Consider the following 15,420-nt stretch of genomic DNA (forward strand, 5'->3'; position numbering starts at 1 on the left):
ATTGCTAATCTATTATTATCATAACTAACTATTTTCACTCACAAAGTAACCCTGTTAAATGGCATGTAATAACTCACAAGTGATCCAAGTGATACCTAGGATGACTATCTGTCAAAGCCGACCACAGAGAAGAGTCTATGGCGGTAAGAACTCACTCCTTGAATGGAAATCTCTCTCAAGTACCGCCTTTTTCTCAACACATCTTGGATAAATGCGAGAAAAATAATATCCAAACCTCCAACAAGGTAAGAGTGACGATGGATGATAGCTTAGCTAATAGAAACCTGTATTTAGCCACGTACAATGTAAGAACGTTATCGAGTGAAGGAAGTGTGCTTGCATTAGAGAATGAATTAGAAAATATCAAATGGGATATAGTAGGACTTAGTGAAGTAAGACGAAAACAGCAAAACCAAATAATCCTAAAAAGTGGTAACTGTCTCTACTGGAGAGGGCTACCAAATGGTAGAATAGGAGGAGTAGGGTTTCTTATCAATAAGAGAATAGAAAGAAATATTATAGAAATAAGCGACATATCGGAACGTATATGCTATATAGTATTAAGAATCTCGAGCAGGTACACTTGTCAAATCTTCCAAGTGTACGCCCCCACATCTAGCCACCCAGACGAGGAAAAATAATACGTCATCCACATTTTGTGTCAAAACAATTATTTTTTTTATAAAAGTAGAAAATAAATTTAAACTAAAAATATACTTTTAATATAAATATAAAAAAAAAACTAAAACAAATATTTATTTCTTATAGAAAATATTATTTTGTTCAAAATAAAAAGTTCCCAGACACGTACCTACTAAATGCTTTCATAGATATACTTTTGTTTGCCATAAATGTCATTTTGAATGAATATAATTGGAAACCTTTTACTACGGAAAATGGATGAAAAATCTGAAAACAGCAGTTATGACTCATAACTAGAGGTAGGATAGTCACAGTGCTATCCATTGTTCCATTGTTGTAAATCCTTTGTAAAAAAGGTTCGGCAAACCTTTAACAATGCATTTACAACCTTTGAACAATACACGGCACCTTCTGGGTCCGGTGACTACTCATAACTAGTCTTCGGCGTTGGATGGTTGCTCGTCAAATAACAAAACACAAACAATACTACAAAGAAAGAGAGCAAAAAAGCATGGGTGACAATAGTGAACTATTTTTTGTGCCAAAAACATCGTCCCAACACCGATCTTTGCTCATAACTAGAGATCGGCGGTGCTTTTCCATTTCCCAGGAAAGAGGGTTTGTCCTACAAAGTTAGAGAGCAAAAAAAAAAGGTTGATAATAGAAATTGACAATGATTAGAAATTGACAATGACAATAGACATTGTTAAAATGACAACCTATTTTTTTGTCCTAATGTTTATGAGTCATAACTAGAGGTAGGATAGTCACAGTGCTATCCATTGTTCGGCAAACCTTTAACAATGCATTTACAACCTTTGAACAATACACGGCCCCCTCAGGCTCCGGTGACTAGTCATAACCATAGGCCGGTGCGACCCTGCGCATCATTGTTCATTTTTATGGTGAAACTTTTTTTTTTGCTCTCTAGCTTTGTAGTTTGCCCTGTTTCCTGGAAAATAGCCTCAAAACGCCCTCTTTCCTGGAAAAAGCACGCTTCAACGCCGAAGACTAGTCATAACGACGAGGTTTTATCACAAAGTTTGAAAATTTCAAGGACTTATACACATTTGAGTTATCAGTAGACTGGAGGGCTCACTATCAAAATACTGAAAGAGTTACTCCTTATGTTAGTGCTACTTAAACGCCTACTGCTAAACGTGATACTTAAAAAAAAAGAAATAAATGCATGTACATATTTTAAATATCGATGTTATTTTATCTTTTCCCTTTCCCATTGTCTATTTCTATTTTGAAACTTTTTTTTTGCTCTCTCGTTTTGTAGTTTGCCTTCTTTCCTGGAAAAGCACCCTTCTGCGCCCATCTCTGGTGAGTACTAGTCACCGGAGCCTGAGGGGGCCGTGTATTGTTCAAAGGTTGTAAATGCATTGTTAAAGGTTTGCCGAACAATGGATAGCACTGTGACTATCCTACCTCTAGTGAGTACGCACCAAACCAACGAAGGCAAACGGAGTGAATTAACGCTCGTTGGGACCAGTGGCGTACAAAATATCGAAATAAAAAACTAAAATTAATATTATAATTATTATTAAATTAAAATTAAACATTGAAAGTTATAATAGAACATGCACAATTTAAATAAATTTTCGAAATTGAGTTAAAACTAAATCATCAACAATCATATACAGATAGTCATCGACTTACGAACTATCGTAGACGTTACAATGTAATGCATATTATATTTCAAATTATGGAATAAGTGTTATTATTCGTATATTTGAAATAGGGTAAGCGTGAATATGCAGACTCGAAGATTAAGTAGTACGAACGGCAAATGCATCTTTTTTTCAATTTGTTGAAATGCACGATAATTTACACCAATGGTCGATAAATACGTCAATACATACATATGTATACGAGTACATTTTAGATATGAATAGCAGAACCCATGAAGATGGGCTTGCGAACCTCGGTCTAGAATCCGTTCATACGTAAGATTTTACTCTATTTGAGACATATTTTTTGCGGAAGTCAGTTGAGAAACTCTGAATACGTAGGATTTGAAAACATAATTTTTGGGGAAAAAATCGAAAACCAAAGAGTCTCCCATTTTTTATCAAAAGCAAAGTTCATAATGACGATTTTCGAATCTTAGTTTAGAAACCCTGCATGCGTAAAAGTTTGGATAGCTAAAAAAACTATTTGAAAGAAAAAAATTGCTGCCCGGTTTAGAAACCCTGCTTAAAAATAAATTTTTGCGGCCTTAGTTGAGAAACCCTGCTTGCGTAATATTTCAAGGCACAAATAGTATCGAATAAATTTATTCGCATTTATGAAATTATCATGTATATACATATGGCCGACAATTTCAATACAGTAATTATTTTCGAAAACGCATTTAAAACTTATTGAAAAAAATGATTTTGCGCTGAATTGTCGTTGCGCTGAGTTGTCTGCGCCGAAAGGTCGGCGCGAAAATTAAAACACATGTTTTTACCTTTTTTTTCATATTAAACAATCAAATGCAAATATTTAAAAGATATTTGAAAAAAATGCGACCGCGAGCGGATCGAATCGACTCATATGTAGGGTTGTCATACATAAATTTTAATGCGAATTATAAATTTACATCTTAGCTAAAATACTTTTTTTTTTCTTTTTCAATATTTAGTCTCTTTACAAATCTCCCAAAAGTAAACTATTTGAAAAATTCGTCCTCATCTTTGACCATTTAATAAAACTATCATATAGTTTTTAATGTGATGAAAATGACTATATTTTTATACACCTAAACGCATCATAACATTATGGACTCGTTATTAAATAATTATTTAAAAAGCATAATTTTCAACAATAACCATAGAACGGGAGATGTTAGTGGTTACCTTTAAAAAGCTAATTTTTTCGAGAATTGCTTCCGCGAATCGTAAACAATGTAATACTTTAATTATGGGAAAAGCCGAAAAAAATTATTCGAGTTCCGCGAACGAAGATATGGGTGAACGAACGGTCTGTGAAAGAAATGGCCGCATACGTAATGGCTAGAGCGCCACGTCAATATACGAGCTATCGGTGAACAAACGGTCTGTGAAAGGAATGGCCGTATAGGTAATGGCTGGAGCGCATTCTCGGTTTACGGAAAATCTGTGAACGAGTTGTCGTGTCACCATACGGGACATGTCCCGTAATTCACTACTCGGTCCCGTATTACAATTTGTCCCGTATTTGTCCAGTTTTCTCCCCAAACTCTGTGTGAGAGAATCGGCGCGGCAAGGATCTAAATCTAAATATTCCCATGGATAAGCTTATCGCTTTTTGTGAAGATAATACGAACTTTGGAGGTCTAAACCGAGCTGGAAGAAATAATGTGTTTTTTAAACTGAATTCTGAATTGGAAAAAGATATTGAAGGCATAGGATGTCCAGCACACGTTTTTCATAACACTCTATCAATAGACGCTAATGTTTTGACTGTCGTCAAGATATTCAAGTACTTTAACATTTACACCGTGAGGACTGAAAAACTCAAAGACTTTTGTGAATATGTTGGTTTTGCCTACCAAAACTTATGTATTATCCTACGTTGGGACTAGGTGGTTATCACTTTTACCTGCAATTGAAAGAATATTGAATCTGTGGCAGCTATTAAAATATTTTTTCACTAACGAAGACAGACCACCAAAAGCCCTTAAAGATTTTTTTGATGATCCAATGAGTGAAGCTTATTTTTGCTTCTTGCATTCACAGCTCAAAACATTTGAATCTCAAATTAGAAAATTTGAAAAATCAATCATCGCAGTCCTGGAAGTAAAGTCTTTATTAGAAGAGACAAAACGACATATGATCGAGAGAAAAAAATCTTATTGGAATGACGACAAAAAAAATCTTGAATCTCTTAAAGCTTGATTCTGGAAACAGTGCCAAAGTGGAAACTTTCGAAAAACAGACTGTCGATTTCTTTAACACTGCTGTGGAATACATTGATGTGGTCCCAATCATTGAAAAAATTTGAGGCTTTCGATTGGATGACTCTCAAGCAAGTTCCTGAATGGAGGGAAATAGAACGAACCGTTGAATATTTGCAAGTAAGGAACATCGATGTTGGAAACAATGAGCTTCTTTTCAACCAGTTCGTATATTTAAAAGATTATTTAAATAAAAATAATACCAACGAAAACTGGGAGACAACGCTGAAATTGAGTATGGAAGAGAAATGGCTGAAGTTTTTTTATAGATACCAAGCATATTGAACAGAAGTCATGTTTAATAAAACTATGTGAAGAATATTTGCCATTCCAGCTCACAATGCCAATGTGGAGAGAATATTTTCCCTGATGTCAACACAATGGTCGGATGAAAGAAATAAGCTGGCAGTTGAGACAGTTGAGGCAATTTTGGTTTGCCAGTATAATTTTAAAATGACTTGCGCCCAATTTTTTAATCATGTAAAAGAGGAAAACGATTTAATTAAAAAAGTTAAATCATCGTTAAAATACGATTGGGCTAAAAAAGACTATTTTTTTAAAATAAACTATTACCTACCTACTTTTCCATGTTTTATTTATGTAGCACTTAAATGTCCCGTATCAATGCTTGACAATTATGGCAACCCTACTCATATGTATGTATGTACGTAGCTGACAAACTCTACGAGTAGTAAACAATGTGTGCCGTGAATATATGTACAAAGGTTACATTGTGTGGACTATGGACTGGGCCTAAAGAATATTATATTATCGGAAAACTTTGTTGGGTTTTTTATCCATTTTTTACACGTTTATCAGCTTGCTTGCAAACAACACAATCTATAAAAGGTATGTATGTATGTACATACATGTTGACGAACATTTTTAGAAAAAAAACATAAAATTTAGAAATATTTATTTTAATTCAATATCTTTTCCGAATTCCGAACGACAACAATCTTATTAATTAATTTGAAAAAAAAGCGCTTGAGGGAGGATGCGCTTGTGTTTCAAGTAACCCACTTAAAATTCTGGCTCGAAGAATTTTCCGATCTACTATACATATATAGAGACACGTATTTTGGGCATTTTGCTATTAATGCTTAATTGATGCAAACAAAAGTGAAATTTGCATAAAATTTGTAAAATTAATAGACGATTTAGAAGGGTCTTCCTATCCCTTTGCCCATTTATTATGTGAAGAAATTGAGGGGATAAAACAGAGCTCGCAGTTTATCATAGACGGTGTTTGTCCTGTCGAAACCAAGCAACTGCTTTTGTCTACTAATGTAAACAAAAGAAGACAGTTGGAGCTGTGTATCCAAAAGGCTGCTCAAAAAAGCGTCTTAAAAATTGACTCGCACTCAAGACTAAACGAGAAAAAACTATTCCTCCAAACATTGAGTAAAATATTCAATCCATCTGTGGCAGGTACAAAATCTAATATTAATGATAAAGAAACAGTTTTGTTTTTTAGAAACCTGCCATTGTTTAATGTATTAACAGAGGCTCAATGTTTGGAAGGATCAGCACTTTTTTAGACAATTAATAGAGAATATAAAGAGTGAATGCACGCCGGATATATTGCTATTATTGATGGCAACAAAAATTAAATACGAAGAGTTTGGTTGTGCAGCTCTAAAATCTATTTGGTGTCCCGTCATTAGTTTGGATGCTGAAAGGTATTTTAGTAAATACAATATAATTCTTACCGATCGTCGTACGAATCTCAAAAAATAATCTGTAGAAATATGCTCCATGCTGAGTTTTAATAAATTTTAATTGGTATTATATTTTTATATTCATATTTTTTGTCTTTGTATTTTTATATTCATGTTTTTTTCATTGTAACTTTAATTCCAAAACATTTTTGAATTTTTCTATTATATTTTAATTTTTGTGTTATCTTTAAATTGTATATATGTATATAAATTTTATTAAAATTCATCGAAATGTTTTATTATTTAAAATTAAACTCTTAATAAAAATAGATGCTAAAATTGAGCATTTTTAATGCCCTAAAACGCTAAAATGCAAAATGAAAATACTTAAATTGACAAAAGTAGATGCCCAAAATACGGGTCTCTAACTATATATTATTATATATGTATACTGTACTTTGCAGCTACACGAAAGCGTATGTAAATCTATTGAATCTGCGGTACAAAAAAGTTTGAGTAGAACCGCTATATGTCAAAGGCTCTCAAACTATAATAATTTGATTGGCACGCCCATATCCAAAGACCAACGTTGGAAGGATGTTTTTCGAATAACAATAGACCGCTCTATTAGTCAAAGCAATAGTGAATAATTTTTTTGGATAGTTTTGCATATGTAAAAAAAACGCTAGAATGCCTAATCTATGCCAGGCCAAAATCGCCCCCTGGAGTGTTTTCGGTGATATATTTTCCTTATATTGACATAGGCTTGACAGTAATTAAAAATGGTAATTCTCATATCTGAAGAAATGTAGGAGAAACTTGCCGAAACAATAATATCGTACGAATTAAAAATGATTTGAAGAATCGCCCTTTCCAGCATGGTGTATGATTCATTGTGTTTTGTAGTGGAGTGGAGGCAATTAAAATCTTGTAAAAATGTTTACCACCATAGATAATAATTACCACGAAATTAGGCATTTAAATGTATGTACATAATATGTATATGTACATAGGTGTATGTGGATTGAAATCAAATATCCAAGAAATATGTATATATAGATAGCGGATAGATAAAAACATAAAAATGTTTTTTTTATGATGGATGGATAGTAAATGCAGGGCCGGTTAAATATCGTGTTTCATACAATTTCTAAAATTCTATTTACATAAAACAAACGCTTTATTTTAATATTTTTCTAAGCGTGTTTAAAATACGAAATTCTTTGCTTTTTTTGTTCCAGTCACGTGTCTTAATTTTTATTTTCTAATTTCGAAGTACATCGATTTCATTGTAGGAATACATTGTAACTGCATGAAATCTCACGTTTCAACTGCAAAACAAATGACGCCGCAGAACATTTTTATATATATGTATAATTTCGAAAGAGACTTTGTATGTATGTATGTATTTTTGGTTGGGAAGTTTCTATGACGACAATTCAATCGGTTGAATATTATATTTTTTTCGATTCAATTAAATTTAATAAAAAAATCAAATGAATATTTACTTCTAGATTCGCCATGTTAACGCTGTTTATATTACAAATACTGAGTGAAGCCGGGTAAAACAACTAGTCTATTTATATAAAATTGTATGTAATATATAAAATTGAATGTATCTGTGTGTGTCTCGTATAGGCTCCTAAACCACTGAACCGATTACGATGGAACTCTCAGGATATGTTGTATGCATGTCCGGGAAGATTACTGTGAAAAAAAAATCACCGAAAAACGGGAACGAAAACGGGAAAAACGGGAATGAGTGTCATTGCAATGCAATAATTTAAAATGTATTACAACGCAATTTTCGAGTTTTCAGCATCTCAAATTTCGTTGATTCGTTTAAAAATGCTGCAAATTTGTCCATAAATTTCGAGTTTCTTAGCATCTCGAAATTTGAAGTTGAAAAAAAATGCCCAGAAAATTTAAGTTTTTCAATAATTTATCCATAGATGTCTCTATATATGTACATATGTATATGATGGTTTATTAAAATTATTCTAAAAATTGTATATCAATGTTTGTAATTGATCAGGAAGGCCCATTGGGGATGACCTGCTTGGCTTTTCTGGTATATACATATGTGTATGTAAAATGAAATAAAATTAAATACGAGTTATTTGAATAGTCTTTCGTGCGATTTAAATTATAAGATGATGATAAGATGCGAAGTGTGCAATGCACATATTGATGCACAATAAATGGAATTATTCAATTTTGTAAAAGGAAGATTACAAGGAAACTCGAGAAAATGGTTACGTTGAATCGACAAAAAATTAAGAAAAATGTCAGTTGCGGCGCCGACATTTAAAAATAATGGTAATCCTTTTCAATTTTTATATTTTGTAGACTACTGTAAGGCAGGGAAGGTATGTTGATCGTATCCCGGCCTAACGAAACACATGTTGTGTAGTTTGTAAGAGGATGGTTTATTTTTGTTCCATTGTTACAATGGTTATTGTATGTACGAAGAGATTGAGCTTCGGAGAAGTGAGCTGGTTGAACTCCAGAGGTTCACTCTGGTGTTGGGAGCTGGTGCGTCGCTTTATATACGTTCTGGCTTGAAGCGTGCCGTGTGCAGATGCTTTGTCTTCGTTTTCAGGACACGTGTTGACCTGTTTTCGAGGCACGCGTCTCCGGTACACGTGTGGTTTATAGTTATGGGGTCAGCGCCAGGACGTCGTACGTTAGAATGGGGTCGTGTGCGACGCGTAAACGCTTGCCACGTGTTTACGGTTGCCTGATGACATCACTGTTGGGTTTCGTTCGTTTTACGATCGAGCGATGAACTCTTTCTTCTGGATTGGTCGAAGGGGACGTTGCCCTTGAGTTACGCATGTTTGTACAGGATCGATGATGATGTAGGCGGGGTAGCGATGTGTTGACCGTATCCCGTCCTAACGAAACACTGTTGTGCTAGTTTTATAAAGTTTTATTGTTTGCCTATGGTTGTACAAAGGTATGGTATTTGTGGGCAAAAGTATGTCGTTCAGCGGTCTCTGGATATGGTAGAGTGTCGCTGGCTCGGCATTCAGCTATGTTCAGAAGGTCTCTGGATGCGGCAGTGTGTTGCTGGCTCGGTGTTCGGCTATGTTCGGAAGGTCTCTGGATACGGCAGTGTGTTGCTGGCTCGTCCGGCTGGTTGATCTTCCAAGTCCGCGTAGTGTAGTGGTGGCTGGTCAGGAGCTGTATGTTGACTGGTCTGCTGCTGTGTGTCGACGCTTGCTGCTGTGGGTTGACTGGCGTTGTTTGGGTTGTACCTCCTTTTATAGTGTTTCTGGAATCGCCTGACCGATGGTGGTGGTTTGTTGATGCGTAAGAAAGGAATGCACTTTTGTCGAGGCGTAGAATTTTCTGGAACGCTTGATGGAAGTGGTTATTGATGCGTACGAGCATTTAGTTGTTGATGCGTACGAGAGGAATGCACTTTTGTCGAGGCGTAGAATTTTCTGGAATGCTTGATGGAAGTGGTCGTACGAGCATTTAGTTGTTGATGCGTACGAGAGGAATTTGCTTTCGTCGAGGCGTAGTATTTTCTGGAATGCTTGATGGAAGTGGTTATTGATGCGTACGAGCATTTAGTTGTTGATGCGTACAAGAGGAATTTGCTTTCGTCGAGGCGTAGTATTTTCTGGAATGCTTGGCGCTGTTCCGCTCGATGTATTTTGTTGTTGCGGAATATTCTCGAAGGTTTCGATGACGATGACGACGACGAGATTCCTACAATGATATCACTGGTTTTGATTCGTAATAGCACAAATCGTGCTAGATTCCTACACTACAAACATTCAGCGCACACATAAGTATAATATGACGCGCCGGCCCTGGAAATAAATACATATGTGTGCACAAACATATGTTCACATGTATGCACAAACATATGTTCACATGTATATATACAAATATATATGTAGATTGGTAGCGTTAACACTAGCGGTGTCTACCGCGGTATTTGATAGATCTATCAAATGCCGCGGTAGATACCGCTAGTGTTAACGCTACCATTGTAAAGAAGTATTTGTATTTGACCCCAATGCACTTCATCTAATCATCACGTTTTCATTGGAATTATAAATGAAGTCATTAAGTCATTATCAATCAAGATAAACACCACTTAAATCTAGCTTAATTGATTTTTAGTGCAACTGTACTGAGCTACTGACTCATACCAAATAAATTAAACTATGTATGTATAGCAATATGACGCTTAAAGTCACTTTTATTATTATAATATTTCTCTGGTAAAGAAGCTGTACAAAAGTTATATTTAGGTTTTATTCATTGTGAAAAATTATCTAACACATTATATGAATGTAAGTAAACTATGGTTAGCTAAACAAAAAAAAAATAATAATATTGTTGCGTAGAGGTGGGTGGAGGATCCAAGTAAAAGGCCAAAGTCGTTTCACAGTATTTATTGGTGATTAAGGAGATACATGCATTGGCAGTGCTTCGTCCAGAATTTCTTGATATTGTCTAAGTACCTCTGTGGGTCTCGGGGGAACAGGGTAGTTCCTCCCCCACGAGTTAGGGCCGAATGGTCGAATGACAGCTCGACTGCCGTAACCATGGCGACCGGTGTTGCCACCCTCTTCTATGGGGTCGCCACATCACTCCCTCCCCAGGGACATTGCGTAGCCGTCGCGACAACTACGGGATGTAGCTGTCCAGATGGGCTGGCCACCGGACTCTCCTGCCAGTCCGTGTGGTTGCTTGTCGGCCAGTTTCTTGCTGTGGTTCTGCATTTTCTTGGGGGGCTCTCTCTGCTCTCTCTGGGGGCTCTCCGCTGCTTTCCATGTATGCCGGCTTTATGCGGTCTACCGATACGGTGACATTGGAATCCTTAATTCTCAGTGTGAAGAACTTCGGTCCCCTCTTCAACACCCTGTATGGACCATCGTATGGAGGCTGTAACGGACCCTTGGCAGCATCGTGTCTCAGGAACACCTGATCACTGGTGTGCAGGTCTTTGAAGATAAAGGTTGATCTTGTTCCATGGCGCCGCGGTGGACTGGGTCTCAACCTCGCCATTTGGGACCGCAATCTCTCTGCTAGTTCCGCTGTGTTGGGTCCTCCGTTTCGTTGTGGAGCCAGAAACTCTCCCGGTAGCCGTAGCGGTTGACCATATACCAGTTCTGCTGACGTGGCATTAAGGTCTTCCTTCCATGCCGATCGGATTCCCAGTAACACTGTTGGTAGGGCTTCCGTACACCCTTCGTCTTGGTGGCACATGATCGCGGCTTTAAGCTGCCTGTGGAACCTCTCTACCATCCCATTTGCTGCAGGGTGGTATGCGGTTGTCCTTATGTGTGTCGATCCCGTCAACCTATTCAGTTCCTTGAATAGAGTGCTCTCGAATTGTCGTCCTTGATCGGTAGTTATTCGTAGGGGGCATCCGAATCTTGCAATCCAACCACTGACGAATTTTTTTGCAACCGTTTCTGCCGTGATATCTTCCATAGGGATAGCTTCTGGCCAGCGAGTAAACCTGTCAACGCATGTCAATAAATACTTGTAACCGGCGGACTGTGGTAAGGGACCAACTATGTCTAAGTGAATGTGGTCAAATCGATTTTCCGGTGGCTGGAACTCTCCCACAGGTGCAATGACGTGCCTTGTTATTTTCGATTTCTGGCAAAATATGCACTCTTGGGCCCATCTTCTGCATTCTTTCTTCATACCCGTCCAGAAATATCGTTGGGTCACTAATTTAGCTGATGCTTTTACCCCTGGGTGCGCCAATTGATGGATTAGTTCGAACGCCTGTTTCCTAAATCTCGCTGGCAAGTACGGCCGTTGCGTTTCTGAAGATACATCACAATAGATGGTCGTCTCTTCGCCTGGAATAGGTATCTTGGCAAACTGCTTGTCGGGATCTCGTAGCAGTTGTGACAGTTCTGTGTCATCCTCCTGCGCTCGTGCTATTGCTTGAAAGTCCATCCCGGAAATTGCTTCTATTCTTGACAGTGCATCCGCTACCACGTTTTCTTCTCCCGATACATGTCGAACATCTGTTGTGAACTGGCCTACAAAGTCTATGTGCCTAAACTGTCTTGGCGAACATTTCTCTGGCTTCTGTTGGAACATGTATATAATAGGCTTGTGGTCAGTGAAAATAGTAAAAAATTTTCCTTCTACCATATGGCGGAAATGCCGGACTGCACTGTATATTGCCAACAACTCCCGGTCGTAAGTGCTGTATCTCCTTTCTGTTCCTGACAATTTCCTTGTGAAGAATGCCAACGGCTCCCACCCTTCGGGCATCTTCTGCTGTAGGACTGCTCCGAGTGCTACATCTGATGCGTCCGTCACCAATGCCAAGTCTGCCCCTGGTTTTGGGTGGCTGAGGAGGGCTGCGTCTGATAAGCTATCCTTGCACTTTCCGAATGCTTCTTCCAACGCGTTGGTCCATGCAATCTTTGCCTTGTCTTTCTTTTTAGATCCTTTTAGCAACTCGTTGAGGGGCGCCTGCAATTTTGCAGCACCCGGAACAAAACGCCGATAGAAGTTTATCATCCCCAAAATCTGCCTTAATTGTTCGATTGTAGCTGGTCGGGGAAATCTTTTCACCGCAGCTACTTTTTCTGCTTGGGGTTTGGTTCCATTTTCTGACACCTCGTATCCTAGAAATCTTACAGTTTTTGCTCCGAAAACGCACTTTGCTGTGTTGACTAAAACGCCATATTCTTGAAACCGTGAAAAAAGTTTTCGTAAGTGGTTAATATGTTCTTCTTCGTTTTCTGACGCTACCAGCACGTCGTCAATATATACGTAGCAGAAATCCAATCCCCTTAGGACTTCGTCCATAAACCGCTGGAAGGTCTGTGCCGCGTTTCTGAGTCCGAAGGACATAAACGGGAATTCAAATAACCCAAACGGGGTAGAAATTGCTGTTTTTTTTATGTCTTCATTGTGTACAGGGATTTGGTGGTATGCGCGCACGAGATCAATTGTAGAAAATAACTTCTTGCCATATAAGGTACTGGCGAAATCTTCTATATGCGGTACTGGATACCTATCTGGTATAGTGCGGGCATTCAACGCTCTGTAGTCCCCGCATGGTCTCCATTCTCCGTCGTGCTTAGGTACTAGGTGTAATGCTGATGACCAACTACTGTCTGATGGTCGAGCGATTCCTTCGTTCAACATGGTCTTGAAAGTCTCTTTTGCGATCTGCAACTTCTCCGGTGCGAGGCGGCGCGGCTTGCAACTTGCTGGTGGTCCTTCAGTGGTTCTGATATAATGCACAGTATGATGTTTCATTGTTCTGTTTTTATTTCCTGTCGGCCGCGTTATCTCTGGAAACTCTGTTAGTAGATGGTGAAATGTTGATGTGCCACAAATTGCTTTCACCTGCTCTACTTTTGCTGTTCCTATTGCTCGGCCCCTCACTGAAACAGTTGTGAGACTATCCATCAGTTTCGCATTTTTCAAATCAATCAAAAGACAAAAATGTTTGATGAAATCAGCGCCAATAATAGGCCTTGATACGTCGGCTATTACAAATCTCCATTTGTATACCCGACGTAGTCCCAAGTCTACGTCTACCTCCTTCCAACCGTACGTTTTTATCGTAGATCCGTTCGCGGCGAATAGAAGGTATGATGTCGCTATTTTGCGACCCGGCAATATTGACTTCGGAAGGACACACAGGTCAGAACCGGTGTCGACTAGGAACCGTAGTTTACTGACCTTGTCTGTTACGTATAGGCGGCAAGAAGTGGGGCTGGGGCTGCTTTCCGCCATTAGCGCCTGCCCTGGAAGTTTTCCGCCTGGTTAAACCTGCGCGGTGGCGTGTTCCTGCGGCCTCGGGGACTCTGTTGTCGTGGTTGCCAGCGTCGGCTCCTCGCTGGGGAGTGTGATGGCCTTGATTCTTTCCGATTCGTCTCGTTCGTTTGTAGTAGCCGTCCCATCATCGTAGTCAGGTCATCTACCTTTTGATTTAATGTTTGGAACTCTCCCCGTGTCACATACTCATCATCGGTTTGCCGCCTCTTCTCTCTGCGGTCTGTCATCGCTGCCACGTGGGGGCTGCTGTCGTACCACCTGTCTGCCTTCCTGGCCAGCTTATCCAAATCGGTTTCGTCGCTCATTGCCAGTTGCAAGCTTAGTCCCTCTGGCAGCCTGCTCTCCCACGTGGTTCTCAGCAGATCCTTCCATTTCCTGGGCCGCCAATATCCGGAGGTCTCTCAGGAACTGTGATGGCTTCCTGTCGCCAATTTCCTCGCGTTCGAGGAGTCTGCGATGTCTCTGTCGTTGGCCGACTCCTAACCTCTCCAAAATTTCCTTCTTCAGGAAGGTATATCGCTTGAGTTTCGGGGGGGCCACGTGGATGTCCCAAATCTCCGTCATCACCTCGCGAGGCAAACACGCGATTGTTCTGCAGTATCGCGTGTTTTCGCTAGTGATTCTGGCGGCTTCGAAGCTCGCCTCCATCTGTGCGAACCATATTTGGGGGTTTTCGGCCCAAAAGGGGGGAAAGGGGGGCACGGGCGCCCCCAAAAAGTCAAGATTTACCGTGCTTTGGTTGCGGTCGCTGTTCTCCGCGTTTTCCTCCATGTTGTTCTGCACATTGTTCTCCCCGCCTGCTTCGCCGTCGGACATCGTGTTTCCACAATTGTCGGGAATAATAGGGGGGGATGGGGGTGCGCGCTGTCTATCACGTCGGGGTGGGTCTCGGGGGAACAGGGTAGTTCCTCCCCCACGAGTTAGGGCCGAATGGTCGAATGACAGCTCGACTGCCGTAACCATGGCGACCGGTGTTGCCACCCTCTTCTATGGGGTCGCCACACCTCCTTATAAAAGATAGGTCGCTCAGGGGATCTTCGACGTCCGGCTACTTTCTCATTGTTTAGTAACGTGCTCGGATATGCAGTCCCACGCTTTGGCGTTGTCAGTTCTAAGAACTCCACAGGAATGCGACCGAGTTACCGCTATCCGCTAAGTACATTCGGGGGTATCTCATTGTTAGCCGACTTGCACTTAAACCTGGAGATAATCCTCGAAACCAATTATAACGGCGGCTCCTTTTAGCATACGCTACAATATACATACATATATCCCTTTTTGATACGACGCAAATAGAGCAACATGATTACTGAGAGTACTAGAATTACAAAGTTCTTTTATATTAAAAATGTATCTTCCTTGCCGTCAAGGATGTAAAATCATCGCCAATTCTATCTTAATCTA

Source organism: Arctopsyche grandis, chromosome 10 (assembly GCF_051622035.1).
Source record: "Arctopsyche grandis isolate Sample6627 chromosome 10, ASM5162203v2, whole genome shotgun sequence".
NCBI classification, from domain to species: Eukaryota; Metazoa; Arthropoda; class Insecta; order Trichoptera; family Hydropsychidae; genus Arctopsyche; species Arctopsyche grandis.